We start from the raw sequence: 20438 nt of genomic DNA, 5'->3' as shown, positions 1-20438 counted from the left end.
GCTACTATTTTATAAGACAAGCCTACTAAATATTGATATAATACATGATAATTTTTATTACTGACACTTTAAAAATTCCTACAATCTTACAGGAAACATGGCTTTACTCTAGCCTGTAAAATGGCAAACTTTAGGCAGCTGAAATCACATGGGACCCCATTTTAAAGGAAAGTCTCAATTTATTTCCTATTATTTTCATAAGCAGTATAGAGTATGTGCACAAACCATAGTGTATGAAAAATAATGTTTAATACTTTTCTATTAAGATATTTAAGAGTTTGGTGCAATGGAATATGATACAACATGTTTGGTCTTTACATAAACAAAGATAATTCATTGATTCATTGGAAATTTCAAAGAAAGAACTTAGATTTCAACATATACATGGATAGATTTCAACATATCCATAGTTTTCAACAGTCATCTCTATATTTAGCAATCTGAGATAGTTAAACACTGCATATTCTAAAGAATTCCCAAGGGCATGACACCATACCAGGACTGTGAAACTCTGAGGGGAATCATGGTTCTAAACTGGGTGCTGTGCTCCACCCTCAGGGTGCAGTGCAAGCTGTACATATCAAACCTGTCCCAGCTTTTGCACGCTGTTGTGATGGGACTAATAACAATATTATTTTCCCTTGCTTATTGCTTTTGTCAAAACTAGCATTATACAGTTATCAGATTACAGGACATTATCTGATTCATAATGTGCTATTTTAATGTGGCTTTTGAATTATTTCCCATTAGTTGTAGGACTCAAACACAATTTTGTCTGAAAGGGGACAGATGAGAAACTCAGCTCTTTCATTTGCACTAAGTATACTTAGTGTTTTAAGGAATCCTGTAAAGGCACACACGGACCCTAGTACGGCTTGCTGAAGAAGTAAAAGAGCTTTTTTTTTAACTGACTGGTTTCTGACCACCCAAATAATTCTCTACTTAGAACTGATGCTCCTGGCCAGCGCCGTGGCTCACTTGGCTAATCCTCTGCCTGCAGCGCCGGCACTCTGGGTTCTAGACCTGGTCAGGGCACCGGATTCTGTCCCGGTTGCTCCTCTTCCAGTCCAGCTCTCTGCTGTGGCCCGGGAAGGCAATGGAGGATGGCCCAAGTGCTTGGGCCCTGCACCTGCATGGGAGACCAGGAGGAAGTACCTGGCTTCTGGCTTTGGATCGGTGCAGCGCACCGGCCGCAGCACACCGGCCATGGCAGCCATTTGGGGGATGAACCAACAGAAAAAGGAAGACCTTTCTCTCTGTCTCTCTCTCTCTCACTGTCAAACTCTGCCTGACCACTGACCACCTGCAGAAAATAAAATTCCAGGAGCTCAGGGTCAGGTCTACCATGCTGAGACCTGACACCTGATAAAGCCCAAGGGCCTCATACCCCACTCCGACCCCAAACTCCTGCCCGCTGGTGGTCACAGACTGAGCTTCTAGCTTGCCAGGAGTTACGGGAAGACCTGTGCTCTGGTAGACTGGGCTCATTTTCTCCTGTGTCACGCTGCTGGCCTTAGGTAAGGCTGGTGGGCCTCCCTGAGACTTGATGGCTTCAGGAACTGTGGGACCCAGGATGACCAGCCTGGGGCCAATCTGAATGGCCTGGGGGCCGTCTTAATCACCCTCATCCAACCTTGAGGGAGACAACAAGGACTATTTTGGAAATCAGCGAGGGGCTGGTAATAGGTGCAATGCTAGGTAGCTCCTAATGGTTTCTATCCCTAGGCAAGTTCCTGTGGACATTCTCATGAGACAAATTTGTTTTGGCATGTTTCACCATCAACTTCTCCTCATGGGCCTGCGTATATCCCTATGATTGTACAGGGCCTAGAGACTATGAGACCGAGTTGTAGGCCACTTAGGGCATGCCTGAGAAGCTGAGGCCTGCCTCCATCACTCCTACAACCTTACACAGACAGCAAGAAATCATAGGATTGTTCTGGAACTCAGTGAGAGGTTAATGAAACCTAGCATTGAGCAGATCTGAACAGTACCAGTGCCCAGGCCTTGCTTGCAGACAGAGCCTCTATACCTGTTTTGTGCCCAGTAGAGTTCTGTGATCCTGAATCATCAGCATCTGATAGGTTTATATCAGGCAGTGAGCCCACACCAGCAGGAAGACAGACCATGACAGAGTGAGCCTTGGTCCTACCTCCTCAAGGATGCGCTGGTCTTGGTGGGCTGTGGGCTCAGGATGTACTCCAGTAACATGGCATTTGTGGAGAAAGGATGAGGAGTCAGTCAGAGCCTAATGCAGGCCCTTCGAAGGCATTTCCCTATTCTACACTGAATCACACATCAACTGCAGATTTGAGACAAATTTGAGTTGGCACTAATTTTATAGGACTGAATCAGCAAAAACACATCAAGAGTGGATGGGGTGGGGCAAACTAGATAGCATAAGGTGCTGTCTAGTGTTAGATAGCAAAAGTATCCACAGGCTCGGAGGATAAGCTGCTCAGAATTTAGGACAGTTAACAAAGGAAGTCAGGTTACTAAAACTAATCCTCCAATGTGCAGATGACGTCACACATCAGTAAGAGCCAAGAACTTCCAGGGAACCATGACCTCACCTAAAGAGCAAAATAAGGTGCCAGAAGCCAACCACCTGGAAGTTGAACCTTCTAAATGCTCAGATGAACATTTCAAAATCTGTTGCCAAGAAACTCAGTGAAACTCAAGAGTACACGCATAAATGATTCAATATTCTGACAGAGATTTGGTAGAGATATGGAAATCGTTAGACAAAAATCAAGCAGAGATCCTTCAGCTGAAAAGTACACTAAGTGAAATTAAAAATGTGATAGAAGGCATCAATAGCAGAACAGATCAAACAGAAGAAGGAGTCAGGGAGCCTGAAGACAGGCTCTTTGAAAAAGTGTTGGATGAGAAAAAAGAAAAAAAATCAAGAGGAATGAAGAAAACTTATGGGAAATGTGGAATAGCATGAAAAGAGCAAATGTTTGAGTTACTAGGATTCACGCGGGACTTCAGAATGTTAGAGAACATATTCAATGAGATAATGACATAAAACTTCCCAAACCTAGATTAAATATAAAGAGAATACTCTGAAAGCTGCAAGAAAGAAAGAAGCAAATAATACATAAAAGGGTTCTAATTTCTCTGACTACAGATTTCTGAGCAGAAGCCTTACAGGCTAGGAGGGAATGGGATGAAGCTTTTATGGTGTTAAAAGGAAAAAATTGTCAGCCAAGAATACTGCATCTGGGGGCTGATGTTGTGGCTGACGCTGCTTACAATGTCCCCATCCCATAATGGAGTGCTGGTTGGAGGCTCAGCTGCTCCATTTCCAATCCAGCTTCCTGCTAATGTGCTTAGGAAGGCAGTGGAAGATGGGCCTCTGTTACCCATATGGCAGACCAGGATGGAGTTCCTGGTTCCTGGCTTTGGCCTGGCCCAGCCCGGGCCATTGCATCCATTTAGGGAGAGATGAGGAGTCAGAGCCTAATGCAGGCCCTTCGAAGGCACATCAAGAGTGGATGGGGTGGGGCAAACTAGATAGCATAAGGTGCTGTCTAGTGTTAGAGATAGAAGATCTCTCTCTCTCTCTTTCGTTTCCTCTCTGTCACACTGCCCATTAAATAAGTAAATCTTTTTTAAGAATGAATGCTGTGTCTGGCAAAGCTGTCCTTCAGATATGAGAGACAGATAAAGACGTTCCCAGACAAACAAAAGCTGAGAACATTTATCACCATCAGACCTGTCTTGCAAGAAATGCTAAAGGCAGTTCTTCAAACTGAAAGAAACTGATGCTAATAAGTAAGAACAAAATATCAGACGGTAGAAAACTCACCTTCTGTTAAGAGTAACTAAAGAAACAAATTCAGAATGCCCTAATAGTGTGATTTTGATGTGTAAACCATTTAAATATTTGCTGTGAAGTAAAAAAAAAAAAAAAAACACAAAAACTAAAAACTATAATGTCTACATTAAAATGTTAAGAGACATGCAATACAGAAAGAGGTCACATGTAATGTCAAAAATTCAAAATGTGGGGGAGGACTGGAGCACAAATGTGGAGTGCTTTATTAGGATTTCTTAACTGTTTTCTGTTTGTCTCTTTCCCTGTCTTTATAACCAGTGTTGTTGTCATTTCAATACAGATTGTCATAGCCAAAAGATTTTTGTAAGCCTCATGATAACCACAAAGAGAAACCTATAGCAGACTTGCCAAAAATAATAAGCAAGGAATCAAAGTATACCATTAGAGAAAATCACTTAACCACAAATGAAAAATGTGAGAGAGGGAGAAAGAAAGGAAACACAATAAAAATACAAAGTAAGTATTAAAATAGTAGTGGTAAGATTCTGCCTATCTTAATTACCTTAAATATCGACAGACTAAATTCCCCAATAGAAAGACATAGCATGACCAAATTGATTTAAAATGGGACTCAACTATGTGTTGCTTACAGGAAACTCACTTCACTTCTAAGGACACACATAGACTGAAAGTAAAATGATGCAACAAGATGCAAAGGGAATCCAAAAGAAAGCATAAGCAGACATACTTCTATCAGATAAGATAGATTTTAAATCAAAATCACTAATAAGAGAACACAAAAGTCATTATATAATGATACAAGATTCAACCTAGCAAGAGGAAATAATACTTGTAAATAATATGCACCCAGAAGTACAGCCTCAAATACATGAAGCAAATATTAATAGGCTATAGGTAGAGACAAATTTCAGAATAATAATAGGGAACTCTAGCACCCCACTTTCATAAATGGACAGATCAACGAGACAGAAAATTGACAAAGAAATAGCTGGATTAAATTGTACCCTACATTGATTGGACCTAACAGACATCTACAGAGCTTTACATTCAACAGCTGAGTATACACATTCTTCTAAATAGCAACATGGAACATTTTCCAGGATAGATTATATGGTAAGTCATAAAACAAGTCTCAACAAATTTAAAAAAATAGAAATTATATCTATCTTTTTTTTCTGACAACAATGGAATAAAAAAAGAAATCAATAACAACAGAAACTTTGGAAACTTCACAGATATATGGAAATTTAAAAAAATGCTAATCCTGGACAATCAATGGATCAAAGGAGAAATTAAGAAGGAAATTTTAAAGGTTCTTGAAATGAATGAAAATGTAAACACAGCATACCAGCGCCTGTGAAATACAGCAATAGTGGTTCAGGAGCGAAATATATAGCAATCAAAGCCTGCATCAAAAAACCAGAAAGAACTCAAATAAACAACTTATCAATGTACTTCAAGGAACTAGAAAAAGAAAAACAAATCAAATCCAAAATTGGTAATAGGAAATACAAAACTCAGAGCATAAATAAATAAATACAAAAGAAACTAATGAAATGACGAGCCAAATGAAAAGATGAAAAAAGTGACAAACCTTTAGCTATTCTAATCATGAAAAAAGGATTTGAATATATAAAATCAGAGATGAAAATGGAGACATTGCTACTGACACCACACAAATAAAAAAGATTGTTAGAGATGACCGTAAACAACTACTGGCAAGAAATTTGATAACCTAGGAAAAATGGACAAATTCTTAGACACATATTCCTTATCAAGATTGAGTCATTTGGGGCCTGCTCTGTGGTGTAGTGGGTAAAGCTTCTGCTCATGGTGCCGGCATCCATATGGGTCCAGGTTCAAGTCCTGGCTGCTCCACTTCCAATCCCGCTCTCTGCTAATGTACCTGGGAAAGCAGCAGGAGATGGCCCAAGTGTTGGCCCCCTGCTACCCACATGGGAGACCTGGATAAAGCTCTTGGCTGCTGGCTTTGGCCCGGCCCAGCCCTTGCCATTGCAGCCGTTTGAGAAGTGAACCGTGGATGGAAGATCTCTCTCTATTTTTCCCTCTCTCTCTATAACTCTGCCTATCAAATAAAAAAAAAAAACTTTTTTGTTTGTTTAAAAAGCAGAGTTACAGAGAGAGAAGAGATACACAGAGAGAGAGAGAGAGGGAGAGGGAGAGAGAGAGAGCGAGCATAGTCTTTCATCCACTGGTTCACTCCCCAAATGGCTGCAATAGCCAGGACTGAGCCAGGCTGAAGCCAGGAGCCAGGAGCCACTTACTGGTCTCCCAAATGGGTGGCAGGGGCCCAAGTACTTGGGCCATCCTCTGCTGCTTTCCCAGGCACATTACTAGGGAGCTGGACTGGAAGTGGAGCAGCTGGGACTCCAACTAGTGCCTATATGAGATGCCAGTGCTGCAGGCCACAGCTGGTTTTTTTGTTTGTTTTTTCAAATTTTGCTACATCTTTGCTCCATATTAAAGTTTCAGCAATTGTTTCCTTTTTTTAAGATTTATTTTTATTTATTTGAAAGACAGGGTTATAGAGAAAAGTAGAGACAGAGAGAGAGGTCTTCCATCTGCTGGTTCACTCCCCAGATGGTCGCAATGGCCAGAGCTGCGCCTATCCGAAGCCAGGAGCCCAGAGCTTCTTCTGGGTCTCCCATGCTGGTGTAGGGGCCCAACGACATGGGCCATCTTCTACTGCTCTCCCAGGCCATAACAGAGAGCTGGATTGGAAGAGGAGCAGCCGGGACTAGAACCGGAGCCCATATGGGATGCTGGCACTTCAGGCCAGGGCTTTAACCCACTGCGCCACAGCACCAACCCCAATAAATAAATATTTTTTTAAAAAATTGAGTCATTTTAGGTAAGCTATATTTTTCTAAACATTTTGTTCGTTTCACTGAAGCTCTCAAATTTGAAGCTTTTTCAAATTTAATTCATTTATAATTTCTTTTTGATGTGTGCAATTTCTTTAGCTATGCCCTTCTTCCTGTTTTAACATTGTTTTCCTTTGTATCTGAAAAATCTTTATTTCTCCTCATTTGTTAATGCAGGTTTCATTTGTAGAGCAGTTTTAGCTCCATAGCAGAAAGCATAAGTTTTCATATATCCCCTTCATCCACATATGCAGTTTCCCCTACCATCAGTGTCCCACACTGCAGTGCTCCATTCATTAGAACCGATGAGCCAATACTGACCCATCATTGCCACCCAAATCCATAGTTTACATGGAACTCATTCTTAGTGTTGTATATTCTATGGGCTTGGCAAATGTATAATGAAATTTATCTACTTTTATAGAATTATACTTTCATTGCCCTGAAAATTCTCTGTGCTCTGCTTATTTCTCCAGAGAGAGAGAGAGAGAGAGAGAGAGAGAGAGAGAGAAATACTGGTGTCTTTGTTGTTTTGATGTGTACTTTCCTAGTAACGTATGATGCTGAGCATATTTTTGTAAACCCTGTCATCTGTAAATCTTTGGTAAGGTACCTCTTTAGGTGTCCTGCCCAATTTTAGAGTTGTCTTCTAATTGTTGAGTTTTAATAGCTCTTTGTATAACTACCCTTTACCAATATATCTTATGCAAAATTTCCTTCATGTGTTTTTGCCTTCCCATTTGCTTGACAGTTTCTTTTGCAGTTCACAAGTTTTTAATTTTAATAACTTATCCATCTTTCTTTTATGGATTATTACTCTGGTGTTATATATATAAAAAGTAATTGCCAAATCCAAGGTCATCTAGATTTTTCTTTAAGTTATCCTTTGGGAATTTTATGTTTTACATTTAGGTCTGTGACCCATTTTCAATTGGTTTTTGTGAAGCATGTAAGGTTGATGTAGATTCATTATTTTGCACATGGATTTCCAGTTGTCCTAGAACTGTTTTGTTGAGAAGACTATCCTTTCTCCATTGAATTTCCTTTTCCCCTTTGCTGAAGGTAAGATTATATTTCTGTAGGTCTATATCTGGGTTTTCTAATCTGTTCCACTTATCTATATATCATTTTTGGCACTATAACCCTGTCTTGATTGCTATAGTCTTCGAGTCAGGTCCTGTCAGCCTTCGTTAATTCGTCTCGTTCAATAATGTTTTGTTTATTCTGGGTCTTTTGTCTCTCCATATAAATTTTAGACTCAGATTGTCAATATCACAAAACAATTTGCTGAGGAGCTGCTGGTTTGGACTGCTGCCTGTGATGCCAGCGTCCCATATGAGTGCCGATCTGAGTCCCGGCTGCTCTGCTTCTGATCCAGCTTCCTGACAAGGAGCCCAGAAAAGCAGCAGAGGGTGGCCTGGGTACTTGGGCTCCTGCCACCCTTGTGAGAGACCCAGATGGAGTTGCTAGTTCCTGGCTTCAGCCTGGTCCAGCATCGGCCACTGCAGCCATTTAGAGGTGAACCAGAGGAAGGAAGATCTCTCTTATCTGTCTCTTGCTCTCCTTCTCTCTAACTCTGCCTTCCAAACAAATAAGTAAATAAAAATCTTTTTAAAAATTTGCTGGAACTTTGAGATCACATTAAATCGATCGATAAAGTTGAGGGAAAATACTATTTTAGGATTAATGATTCCCATGAATTCCTGACCATGAATGTGGGCTGTCTCTCCATTTACTTAGTTTTCCTTTGATTTTTTCATTAAAGTTCTGTTTTTCCTGAAATAGATCTTCTATACATTTTGCTCCATTTATACTTAAAAATTTCATTTGAGAGTGTTAACATAATTGGTGGAGGTCTTTAATACTAATACTTTTTTTATTTATATACTCACTTTTATTATCAGTCTTGCCCTGGGTTTGACAATTTAGTCTTTTCATGATTAATTTTTGTATTTTATTTTATTTTATTTTTTAAAGATTTATTTATTTATTTGAAAGTCAGAGTTACACAGAAAGAGGAGAGGCAGAGAGAGAAAGAGGTTTTCCATCCTCTGGTTCACTCCCCAATTGGCTGTAACAGCCAGGGCTGGGCCAGTCCAAAGCCAGGAGCCAGAAGCTTCCTCTGGGTCTTCCCATGTAGGTACAGGGGCCCAAGGACTTGGACCGTCTTCTACTGCTTTCCCAGGGCATAACAGAGAGCTAGATTGGAAGTGGAGCAGCTGGGACTTGAACTGCTGCCCATATAGGATGCCGGCACTGCAGGCGGCGGCTTTACCTGCTACGCCACAGCTCTAGCCCTAATTTATGTATTTTAAAGACATAATTAATTTCTACTCATTCATGTTATTTTTTTATGTTGCTGTTTAAACAATTTGTAAGATAGATACTTACCTCATTAACTTTCAGTCTTTTATGAAGAATTTTTCTGAGTTAAAAATCTTCTAATTTTCACTGTACTTTCTTCTTTGCTCAACACTGTATTTATAAATGCTTTTTTAGAATTTCAAGCAGATAGATATTTCTAGTATCTTAACTGGTAAAATTTCTAGTTAACTTTTCTATGTTCAAGGAATCTGATGTGAAAAAAAGAATCTGATATGCGTGATAGAAATCTATAAGAATTTGTTAAGATATGATTTACATTCATAAATGCTGCCCATGTATTTGAAAACAATGCATGGTCTGCAGCGCTTGGACACATTTATATATATGAGTATCTATCCATCTCCATCGAGTTTTTTCAACCTATATTCTTGATTTTTTCTCATGTGCTTTATTAGTTACTAAGAGATATGAACTTCTTTTGTAACTGTGATTGCTGCATCCTATATTGTGAGGTTATCAGTTCATAATAGTCTAAAATTATCTTCCCTGCGAGTTAAACATTCACTGTAATTATTGATTTATATATGCCACATTATTTGTAGTTTTCTATTTCTCTTTTTTGGCATTCCTTTTAATTTTTTTTTATCAATTTGGAAGTTACACATTTTCTCTGTATAGTTTTAGTCATTACCCTAGAAATCATAACTTGGACACTTAATTTATCCAAGACTAAACTTCATTAGTAAAAATAATTTAAAAAAATAAAATTATATACGAGTTCTGAAAGTAGGAACTTTAACTCTATTACTTTTTTAAAAAAAATGTATTTATTTATTTGAGAGGCAGAATCACAGAGAGAGAGAGAGAGAGACAGAGAGACAGAGAGATCTGCTGGTTCACTCCCCAAGTGGCCTTAACTGCCAGGGCTGGGCCAGGCCGAAGCCAGGAGCCAGGAGCCAGGAGCTTCTTCCAGATCTCCCACATGGGTGGCAGGGGCCCAAGCCCCTGGGCCATCTTCTGCTGCTTTCCCAGGAGCATTAGTAGGGAACTGGTTCGGAGGCAAAACAGCCAGAACTTGAAGTGGCGTGCCCTTAAGGGATACAGGTGCAGGTGGCCACTTAACCTGTGTTGTGCCATGATGCCAGCCCCTCTCTGCCCCTTCTTGACTTAGAGGGTTATTGTGCTAAAATACTGTAAGATATTATGATTGCTATTTTATTCACTTTGTTCCTCACTCTGATCACTTTGCTTCTGTGTCAACTACATTCTTTAAACTGTCTTTTAGAGAGGGTCTCCTTATGGTAACACTTTCCAGTTTGCATTTTCTGACAATGTGTTTTTCTCCTGGTCTTTAAAGGATATTTAAATCTAGCTTAGTAACTTTGGGTCCATCCTCCCAACCCCCCATAATACTGAAGAAACATTCCACTGTATTCTGTCCTTTTCGAAGAGTCAGCTGGCAGGCCAACTGTTGATCTTTGTAAGATAATTTGGCTTTTTCTTTTTCTAATGAATTTCTCTTGTCTTCATTTTTTTTGACAGGCCTGACTATGGCTTATTATTTGTCTTCTTGATAATTGTTGGTTTTCTTGATTCTGTGATTGTCATCTTTCCTGGAAAAAGTCTCAATTGTCATCTCTTCAACTACATGGGGTCTTCATAAAAATCCTGTGCATATTTTTCATAATAAGCATTCATAGAAAATGCATATTAGGAAAAAAAAACTTATGCACGGATTTAATTTTTTTTCCAAAATAAACTTATACTAACTTGGTATAATGTTCTGAGCAGGATCTAGTTTTAGGCACTAAGAAGTTTGAAAACAGCCCTCAGCTGAACAATAGGAATTTTGCTGAAATTAAAGCAAGAACAAATACCAGATCTATGGTAAAGGTTGGGTAAAAGACTGGTGAAATAACTGATACCTTATGAAAAATTTATGATGACAATAACTTAATTAACTCAAAAGTTTACGAATGGATAACACATTTTCAGATGAGACAGGATGATTTTGAAAGTGAAGACCACAGTGAAAGACCACCAACACCAATTTGCAAGGAAAATATTCATCTTGTTCATGCCCTAATTTAAAAAGACCTAGCAGAAATGATAGCCAACATTATAGATATCTCAATTGATTCAGCTCGCACAAGTCTGAGTGAAAAAACTAAAGTGTAGAAAACTTTCTGCTCAATGGGTGCTGTGCTTATGTCAGTTGCAGAAAAAAAGCAGAGCTTCTAATGGAAATTTTAAATGAGTAGGATCAAGATCTTGAAGTATTTCTTCCAGGAATTGTAGGAGATGAAACACGGCTTTAGCATTATGATCCTGAGATCCTGAGGACAAAGCACAATCAAAGCAATGGCTATTAAGACGTAGAAGTGGTCCAATCAAAGTAAAGCAGACTGGTTAAAAGCAAAATTCATAGAGCAACTGTGGGGTTCTTTTTTCATTTGTTTTTCGTTTTCTGGTTTTTTTTTTTTTTTTTTTTTTTTGAGGGGCTGGTGGTGTGGTGCAGCAGGTGGAGCCACTGTCTGCAACACTGACATCCCATATAGGATAGTTTGTTCTAGTTCTAGGTGCTCTGCTTCCAATCCAACTCCCTGCTAATGCTCTTAAGAAAGTAGAGGAGGATGGCCCACGGATCCTGATACCTCTGTGGGAGTTCTGGGTGGAGTTCTGGGCTCCTGACTTTGGCTTGGCCCAGCCCTGGTATTGCAGTCATCTGGGGAGCTAAGCAGCAGAAGCCTGATCTTTCTCTCTCTGTGTCTCCCTCTCTGGGTCATCCTGCCTTTCAACTAACTAACTAACTAACCTACTAACTAAATCTTTTATATAGACCCTTCAACAGGAGAGTTTGTTGTCTGTCCCTTAATATGAGTAATGGTTTAAAATTTTCCTGTTAAAGCTGTCATTTTGACATTATCTTATATGTTGTACAATACTTCGATTACTCGTTAACATACATTTATAGAATATCTGATTTAGATATCTTTATGGTAGACATTAGTACTGCTTGTAAATAACTGGTACTTTCCCCTTTCCTTATACATCCTGTCCCCTGTGACTATTCCTGGACAATAAATTTGCAAACTGAGACAGTTGTTCAAACTCTTTCCTTTTTCCTTGGCACAGCAATGGTTAACCTTTGCGCCAGCAGTCAGGTTCCTTCAGTGACCTTGGTGAACAGAGCCCCCTGCTGATCTAGTGTCTTAATCAGCTTGGGCTGTCACCAATTCCATAGACTGGGTGGCTGAATCCACAGACTTTGTTCCCCTGGCTGCAAGTTTGAGATCAGGGTGCCAACATAGTTGGGTTCTAGAGAGGGCTTTCTTTCTGGTGGTTGCCTTCTCTTTGTGCTCACGTGGCAAATCCTTGGTACATATGCAAGGGAAGAGGGAGAAGAAAGCAAGTTCCCTGGTGTCTCTTCTTACAAGGTCACTAATCCCATCGTGAGGCCCCACCCTCATGACCTAAACCTAACCACCTCCCAAAGGTTCCAGCTCCAAGTTCCATAATAACGGGAGTCAAAGCTTCAGCAGATGAATCAGAAGCTGCCGCACAAGGGCCGACATTGAGGCGTAACAGGTTAAGCCACCACCTATGATGCCGGCATCCCACATGGGTGCCGGCTCATGTCCTGGCTGCTCCACTTGTAATTCAGCTCCCTGCTAATGCACCTGGGGAAGCAGTGGAGGAGGGCCTAAGTCCCTGCGTCCCTGCACCCACATGGGAGACCTGGGTGAAGCTCCCGAAGCTCTGGCTCCTGGCCATGGTGGCCATTTGGGGAGTGAACCAGCGGATGGACGCTCTCTCTCTCTTTCTCTCTCTTTCTCTGGTTCTCCTTCTCTCCAAAACCCTGCCTTTCAAATAATATAAATAAATATTTAAAATATAAAATGAATTAATATTTAAATTATACAAATAAATATAAACATATAAAAGAGGATGTGCTCAGAGGACACACAGCTCAGTCCACCGTGGTGGGTTTGCAGCATCAGAGAGAACTAATGTGGTGACGAGATCTGGGGACTGTTTGTTACCACAGCATAACTTCAACCACCCAGACTGATATCTCTTGGTAGGTGAATAGATTTTAATTTAAAATAAATAGTGATGCCAGCGCTTAGCACAACATGACTGTATATGGAAAAGTTGGTGACAGGGCTGTTATTAAGTGTTTTCTCTGTGGAAATGCAAATCTTTAGAACATTGTGCTTTCTTGGGGCCAGCACTGTGGTATAGCAGGTAAAGCCACCGCCGGAAGTGCCGGCATCCCATATGGCACCGGTTCAAGTCCTGGCTGCTCCACTTCCATTCCAGCTCTCTGCTTTGGCCTGTGAAAGCAGTGGAAGATGGCCCAAGGCCTTGGGCCCCTGCACCTCGTGGGAGACCCAGCAAAAGCTCCTGGCTCCTGGCTTCAGATCAGCGCAGCTCTGGCTGTTGCAGCCAATTGGCGAGTGAACCAACAGATGGAAGACCTCTCTCTCTGTCTCTCTCTCTGCCTCTCCTTCTCTCTGTGTAACTTTGACTTTCAAATAAATAAATAAATATTTTTTAAAAAAGAATATTGTGCTTATCTCCTGCTGACCTTCATAATCAATTATTAAACCTGTGACAATAACATGACATCAGCAGAATCAACTTTTTTCTGTGGTTTTGATCCTGAAGGGTAGACAGTGAAAGTAGCTGCTTAAACAGCCTTCATACGTACCATGGATTCATATGTCTGTTGCAACGTGAAGCTTGTCTTTGATTATCTTGACTCTCTTCTGGAGTAACCAGAATGCTAATCTTAAGAAATTCTGCCTATAGATATTTAGAGTCATTTGGAAATTGACCATACAAATGTCAAGTACATGGATTTCAAATCTTTTATTATCACAAGCCTTCGCTAAGAGGTTTCAAGGTTCCTCTAAACCTAAAAGTCCTTTAGAGAACTTAAAATGAAGAGAATTGTTCAATAGTGGGTTAATATAATTGGTGTTGTAATTAACACATGGAAACCAGCCTTTATCAACAGTTGCTGACATGAGCACAGGTGCCAATGATTCTACTGCCTAATGATAGGAACAGAGCATTCTCACAAAAGGAACTATGTGTATACATACATACAATGTTTTAGTGAAATGCCTTTGCAATGGGATTATTTATGCCAGATGGACTCAAGTGCAATCCATCAACCACCTCTATTTGAACACCAATAAAGGGCAACAACTCTAAAGAGATCAAGAACAAAATCACTCTTGGAAGGCACTGCAATAGCAAAGGTGGCTTGGGGTTCATTGGCCTTGGATTCAACCTCCAGATATGCCACTCCCAAGCTGTGTGACAGCAGACCACTTAACCTTTCCAAAACCAGCATTCTTATCTGTAAAATCACACCCACCTCACTGAGCTATTGTGAGAAACAAAAATAGGAGCTGGCATATAGCAAAAGTTACCTGTTTTACGATGATGATGATGATGATGATGATGATGATGATGATTGGGTGCCAGTACTGTGGTGTAGAAGGTTAAGCCTCCACTTGCAGCGCTGGCATCCGCTATGGGTGCCGGTTTGAGTCCCAGCTGCTCTACTTCTGAGCTAGGTCCCTGCTAATGCACTGGGAAAGCAGCAGAAGATGGCCCAAGTGCTTGGGCCTCTGTTCCCACGTGGGAGACCTAAAAGAAGATCCTGGCTCCTGGCTTCAGCCTGGCCCAGCCCTGGCCATTGTGGCCATTTGGAGAGTAAACCAGTGGATGGAATCATCTGGAAACTGATTATCTCTCTCTCCTTCTCTGTATTTCTACTTTTCAAGTAAATATTTTAATAAACTTATCTTTTTAAAAAAGATTTATTTATTTATCTATTTAAAAGGCAGAGTTACAGAGAGGGAGAGGCAGAGAGTGAGAGGGGTCTTCCATTCACTGGTTTACTCCTCAGATGGCCACAATGGCCAGAGCTGTGCTGATCCAAAACCTGAAGCCAGAAGCTTCTTCTGGGTCTCCCATGTGGGTGCAAGAGCCCAAGGACTTGGGCCGTCTTCTGCTGCTTTCCCAGGCCATAGCAGAGAGCTGGATCAGAAGTGGAGCAGCCGGGACTTGAATCGGTGCCCATTTGGGATGCCGGCACTGCAGGCTGTGGCTTTACCCACTATGCCACAGCACTGGCCCCCATAAAGGTTATTTTAAGGATACAGATAACTAGCCAGATGAAGAGATGCACAGGATGAAGTCTGCAAGGGTCTTGAGCTAAGGAGCTTCCATGGCCAAGGATTTGTTCCTCCTGGCGTAGGGATGAGGTCTTATTTACCCTCCTATGAGTTTCCATGGGTTCCGCTCTCCAGAAGCCCTCTGAATCCTGTTCTTTTGGGCTTTTATGGAGATGTCATCGCATATGCAGGACGGAAGCATGGACAACCATGTAGAAATGTGAATGGATGAAAAGGGAATGATCTAATGCTAGAAGACCGGAACCCAGTGAGGCCTGACTGTTCAGATTCTTTTGGGTTTTGCTGTATTCATTTCTCCCAAGTATGGCACAGGATCCCTTCTGAAGTGAAGATCTTGTGATTTGTTATCAGAGAATATTTTTGTGGACACCTCCAAGACAGAAATGTGGGGAAAGATTAGAATATATTTCTATTTCCTGTGGTCTGGCTTGGTGAGAGAAACGAGAGCAGGAGAGAGTGGGAGAGGTAGGGAATGCTTTCTTTCTTTTTTTTAAAGATTTTATTTTTTTATTTGACAGGTAGAGTTACAGACAGTAAGAGAGAGAGAGAGAGAGAGAGAGAAAGGTCTTGCTTCTGTTGGTTCACTCCCCAAATGGCCGCTATGGCCAGAACTACACCAATCCGAAGCCGGGAGCCGGGTTCTTCCTCCCAGTCTCCCATGCGGGTGCAGGGGCCCAAGCACTTGGGTCATCTTCCACTTCCCTCCCGGGCCACAGCAGAGAGCTGGACTGGAAGAGGAGCAACCGGGACAGAATCCGGCGCCCCAACCAGGACTAGAACCCAGGATGCCTGCGCCACAGGTGGAGGATTAGCCAAGTGAGCCACGGCACTGGCTTTCTAAGGCTTAAAGCACTTCAACGTTACAATAAAAAGCTTCCTCTTGAGTTTGCTCTGCTTCAAGCTCTCTGCTGTGGCCCGGGAAGGCAGTGGAGGATGGCCCAAGTGCTTGGGCCCTGCACCCCGTGGGAGACCAGGAGGAAGCACCTGGCTCCTGGCTTCGGATCAGTGCAGCTCCAGCCGTAGCGACCATTTGGGGAGTGAACCAATGGAAGGAAGACCTTTCTCTCTGTCTCTCTCTCTCACTGTCTAACTCCATCTGTCAAATAAATAAAAAAAAAAAATTGTGTAGACTCGACCTATGCATTCCCCACCCCCACCCCCCACCACAAGTAGTTAAGGCACCACTGATTTATGCCAGGAGGCTGTAGGTCAGGCCACAGGTTGAGTCAGAAGCAACACTGATAGACAGAGCTTGTCTGCAGAGGTGCACTAAGGCTTGTTCCACAGGCTCCTCAGCTGCATTTCTCACTTAACGTGAAGTGTGCTGGCTAAGCAGTTGCTTTTCTGGGTGCAGGCTCATTTGAGGAAAATCTGCCTCACAGGATCTGGGCCTGCACTCTCCATCTGAGGCCCTTGATTCTCTCTTAACTCCAAGAGATCAGAATCCAAGCGTTCCAGGTCCAAGGCACCTGACCCGGAGTAGGACCTTGCTGCCATGAAGCTCCAGGCCACACAGTTTGGAGTGCGGACACATTTCGGGGGTGCTGGCTGTATGCTCGTTCAGTAGGACTGCCTTATAGCACAGAAGCCAAAGATTCCCAGCGTTACAGCCTCAGTTGCACCAGTAACCTACTCAAGCCAGCTTTCACTCAGCCAAGTCCTGTGGTTGTTACGAATGCTCAGGGCAACACTGACTCCTGCGAGGAATGGCAAAACAATGAAAGACAGTCCCCGCCCTCAAAGAGTCAGCTATATCTTTGTAAGTAAGATTCACACAGGGAAACATCGAGATCTTACACGGCCACATGTGATTCATGCGCCATGAGTCAGCCAGAACGCAGTTCCTGTGGTGAGCTAGGGAAGTGACCTATGGCCAAGCTGCAGCACTCCTAATACCTGCTCAGACCAGATGGTTACCTATGGCTAATCCCCACACAAAGGCTCCTTTTAGGCACAAAGTTTGGTCACATTTCCCTGGCACACAGTCCACGGCAAGATGTACTTTTCATGGATCAGAATTACAGCAACAAGAAAATAAAACAGAGGCAATTAACCCCACAAAATCAAGAGATCGAGGAACAAGGCTTTTTCCCAGTAAGCGTTCTGCAGTTGAGAGTTTTGCAGAATGCCCCCAAGAGTGTCCTTCACCGTAGCCAAGGCTTATTGCCATTGTGTCACAGGTGCGCACTCTTGGGGTCGGATGGGGAAGTGTCTCAGTAACTGGCTCCTTCCACAGCGTGGTCCAGAGCTGGCCATTTGCCTTCTGGGGTTTTCCAATTCGCTTCAAAAAAAAAAAAAAAAAAAAGTTCTCAACAGCTTGGCTTCCCCAGAAGAACAGCAACGTGTCCGTGGAGAAGCTTCCCTTCAGGGGTCTTCGACACACACCTGCCCCCAGGAAGCCACAGCCACACTCAGCCAGGCAAATGACAAGCAGAACAGGGAAGACGATTGATGCTTATCAACACGCAGGTGCTGTGTGACGCTTGGCACCTCATCGTTGGTATTAACAACTGTAGGCTGATGATGGGTCACAATGTTTGTCCATTCACAGATATGCCTTTGTGGTTAGACAATTTAAAAACAGCTCCTGGCAAGTGGTTTTGTTCTCCCACATCCTGCTTTCCAATTTCACACTCACAGATACACAAGAGAAGATATTTTGTCTCCTTTTTGACTGCTAGTTCTTATCCCTTGAAAGGCTAGTGAATAACTCAAGTTCTGCCTGACCAAGCTCTCCAAAGGATGACTCCATTGCCACAAAAGGAAGCTAAGAATCCTTGATAAGGAATTTGGCTTGGAATACACTTGATGGCAATGCTTAGATCATTACCTTGGACTGACCCAAATAAGTTTCAGAACCAAATTTTAGTGATGGTCATTACTCTTTACATCAATGCCTCTTACTTCATGCCTTGTGCTTTTCCATGCATATCTTACTTAGCTGCAGTCCTTTAGGGGTGGGCATTATTTCTACCGTTTTGCAAAAAGAGGAAACTTGGGATCAAAGGAGTTAAGTCACTTGTGCCAGTTGGAGTGTACACTTAGGATCGCCAGTTGTTCACCACAGCTCAGGTTGTTTGAAAAGGTTACTGGCTGGCTTAGGGAAATGTGACTTCAACTTCTTGGAAAAAGAGTAAAAATATCAAGACCAGGCCGGCACTGTGTCATAGCAGGTCAAGTTGCTGCCAGCAATACTGGCATCCCATATGGGTGCTGGTTCAAGTCCTGGCTGTTCCACTTCCAATCCAGCTCCCTGTCGATGTACCTGGGAAGGCAGCAGAAGATAGTCCAAGTCTTTGGGCCCCTGCACCCATGTGGGAGACCCAGAGGAAGCTCCTGGCTCCTGGGTTCCAATCAGCCCAGCTCTGGCCCTTGTGGTCATTTGGGGAGTGAACCAGTGGATAAAAGATCTCTCTCTGTCTCTCTCTCTCTCTCTCTCTGCTACCACCTTTCTGTAACACTTCCTTTCAAATAGACAAATAATTCTTTAAAAAAGTCAAGACCTGTCAGTTTTTCATTGATAGGATTTATGAAATCTTCTCAGATTTATTCTCTAATATGAATGTTAATATGCTTTGTCTGTCAAAGTTGTCATTTTCCCCCCTTTAACAAGTAGTTCCTCTTGTATTCTATATGAACAGACTTCAACTGTATTGGAGAAAACAAATACATTACAATATTGACATTTTACATCACTGTGTAAAAAACATTCTCCCTCTGTAAATTGTTCATAAAAATCATTGTATTGGGGGCTGGCGCCGTGGCTCACTTGGCTAATCCTCCGCCTGCGGCGCTGGAATCCCATATGGGCGCCGGGTTCTAGTCCTGGTTGCTCCTCTTCCAGTCCAGCTCTCTGCTGTGGCCCGGGGAAGGCAGTGGAGGATGGCCCAAGTGCTTGGGCACCTGCACCCGCATGGGAGACCAGAAGAGGCACCTGGCTCCTGGCTTCGGATCAGCGTACCTCTGGCTGTAGCAGCCATTTGGGGGGTGAACCAACGGAAGGAAGCCCTTTCTCTCTGTCTCTCCCTCTCACTGTCTGTAACTCTACCTGTCAAATAAATAAATAAAAAATCTTTAAAAAATTATTGTTATTTATCAGGTAGCTGAAAAGGCATTGGGTTTCAGCTGTTTGCTACTTAAAGTCGTGTAGTCTTGGGGAAGAAGCAAGAATTCTAATCTTCATCGGAAGATTGTTGGAAGAATTTTTGAAAAGCTAAAAAGTAAAGCACTTTGTAAATTTTAAGATGCTATGCAAATGTAGCATATTTTCAATTACCAATAAATGATAATTATATGTTATATATTGTCATATATACATTATATATATTATACTATGATGTAACTATATTACAAGTGTAAGATAATTATTGCATGGAGTTAGGAGCTAAAGAAAAGATGATTGTCCATCTGCTGCAAAGGATTGATCAGACTTATCTAAATGCTGGATCAAAAGACAAAGATATGGCTATAGGAAAGTGAGAGAAAGTGGGAGAGGTAGAGGGAACACCTGGGAAGCTGAAAAAATGTGAGAATGTAGATAATTTGTGAATTTCAGAAATGGTGGCTAGAACTGTCCTGTGGTTGAGCTAATGATTACAGCTAGAGACTCCTAATTATCCAGCAGATTTCCTGCAGAAGTGCTAACAAGACTTAGGCGGCAGGCTCATTTAACTCGCTGATGACTCACAGATGGGCATTATAGTTAGTATGACGGATGAGAAAATCATGATTTAAAATAATTTTCAGTCATGGAATGCTGGTATTTGTGAGACATTTTTATATAAGAATGACAGAAACTTGTTAAAAGGACCTGAGGAGTAAGAGGGACACCCAAGATGATTAAGAAGCCAAACAGCTAAAAGAGCTAAAAGCAAGTTTGCTGGAGTCAGGACACCCAGGTTTAAGCCCCAACTCTGCTGCCTATTAGCAGGGAAAGGAACGGGCTAGTTACTACCTCTGCTGTGCGTCAATTTCATGAAGTTAATTAAATGAGATAATACGTGGTTATCAGCTTTGCACAGTGCGTGAGCCATATGGTCAGCCCTACAGAAGGTTTAACGTGGATGTGGCCCTCGGTTCCTCGGACATGAGGGATATGACAGGGAGAGAGGGAGTGGTCATATCAGCAACAGAAGTCACTGCGGTAAGTGTCCAGCTGCTCCACCCTCCGCGCAGAGGCGATGGGCGAAGCTGCCACTCAGAAACCGG

General features: G+C 42.1%; 1 long non-coding RNA gene across 2 annotated transcripts in view; it reads left to right on the top strand.

Moving 5' to 3' along the window:
* LOC149122770 (uncharacterized) overlaps positions 1-13578 on the top strand; it is a 43106-nt gene extending 29528 nt beyond the window's left edge. The window contains exon 3 of one of the 2 annotated variants that reach the window (XR_016219851.1): positions 13339-13578. This is a non-coding gene — a long non-coding RNA (uncharacterized LOC149122770). The remainder of the gene's footprint in view (positions 1-13338) is intronic. The other variant, XR_016219850.1, reaches the window with a different exon arrangement.
* The last annotated feature ends 6860 nt before the right edge of the window (positions 13579-20438 follow it).

This window comes from Oryctolagus cuniculus, chromosome 13 (genome assembly GCF_051225735.1).
Source record: "Oryctolagus cuniculus isolate XC-2025 breed Fujian yellow rabbit chromosome 13, ASM5122573v1, whole genome shotgun sequence".
Taxonomy (NCBI): Eukaryota; Metazoa; Chordata; class Mammalia; order Lagomorpha; family Leporidae; genus Oryctolagus; species Oryctolagus cuniculus.
Note: the sequence above shows the minus strand (reverse complement) of the source record. Positions and strands in the feature narration are given on the sequence as shown.